Raw genomic sequence first — 1,676 nt, forward strand, 5'->3', positions numbered from 1 at the left:
TCTGCTGCACCCTCCACCCATGGCCACAAATGGAGCAAATCCAATATGAAACAGATGCCCCTTCCAGAGGGAGGTTCCCAGCTCTAGCCCAGTCCTTTGAGAGATAGACATAGTGCAGGTGGAAAAGCAGTGACAGATTCTACTCTAGGGAATTATTTGCTGCCTTGCTGAAGTCTGAGTAATTTATCCTAATGGGAATGTGCCCTGTTGTTTTAGGACTGTTTTACTTCATGTTAATTAAGACAAAACAATGGTCTTTCGAAGAGATGGGGGCTCATTGTATAATTAGGCAGCCTTTCCTTAACTGCTGGTTCAAAATGTATTACTTGAAACATTTTCTTACTGTTATGAGTTTAAACATTAGTTTTAAATCAAATAGTAAAGCAAGTCATCAGAAACTGGTGTGATCCCAATTTTTTCACTCATTGAATAATTCAAATTAACAACTTCGTTCTTTGAACTAGAATAGCAGCAAAGGGAGGCAGGGTTTTTTGTTTTGGTTTGTTTTTTGCTCTTTTCTAACAGTCATTCAAATACATGCGTGCCAGTAATTGAATAATCAAATAACAATACTGTATAATGGATAATGCATCCTATACTAACTAGAAAATTTGGGGGACCATTTCATTTAATATCTGTTTACTCAAAGTTTTGGTCATATTGATAGGGTTACATATTTCAAACTTTAGTTTGGAAATACAGTCATTCATAACACAACATCTTTCTATAGTAGTACCCTGAAGCTCTTTTATGTTTATTTTTTTAAATGAATGTTATCGGCCAGGTGCAGTGGCTTATGCCTGTCACCCCAGCACTTTGGGAGGCCGAGGCGGGAGGATCACTTGAGCCCAGGAGTTTGAGACCAGTTTGGGGAACACTGTAAGACCTGTTTTAAAAATATATTAAACAATTTTTTAAATAAAATGTATATGATCTATTTCTAAAGCTAATTTGAACCAGTTTAAAATAATAATAAAAGCTGTAGACAACTGGGTGTGGTGGCTCAAGCCTGTAATCCCAGCACTTTGGGAGGCCGAGGTGGGTGGATCACCTGAGGTTGGGAGTTCACGACCAGCCTGACCAACATAGAGAAACCCTGTCTCTACTAAAAATACAAAATTAGCCGGGCATGGTGGCCCATGCCTGTAATCCCAGCTACTCGGGAGGCTGAGGCAAGAGAATCACTTGAACCTGGGAGATGGAGGTTGTGGTGAGCTGAGATCATGCCATTGCACTCCAGCCTGAGCAACAAGAGCGAAACTCCATCTCAAAAAAAAAAAAAAAAAAAAAAAAAAAAAAAAAAAAAAAATCAATAGACTAGGACAGTCAAAGTAGAAGACAAACCACCATATAGAATGTAGAATGAGATTAAAACTCTATGCTAGTATACTTATTCTGGCTGAACATTTTTAGATGCAGCATAGGGTATAACATAGAGAATGTAGATTTTGGAGTCGGGCAAACTTGTATTTCTCCACCATTTCCTCATTGTATAATGTTGGACAAATCATTTGATTTCTGAGGTTTAACATCACATCCATAAAACTGAAGAACCATTGCTTCATTTGATTTATCCTCCCAGTCCCTGCAACTATTAGTTAGGAGACACCATTAGAATGCGGATTGCAGGCAGTATGGTGTACTTACTGGGAATAATGGATACCAATGGAACACAG

Source organism: Rhinopithecus bieti, unplaced genomic scaffold (genome assembly GCF_001698545.2).
Source record: "Rhinopithecus bieti isolate Rb0 unplaced genomic scaffold, ASM169854v2 scaffold_6536, whole genome shotgun sequence".
NCBI lineage: Eukaryota > Metazoa > Chordata > Mammalia > Primates > Cercopithecidae > Rhinopithecus > Rhinopithecus bieti.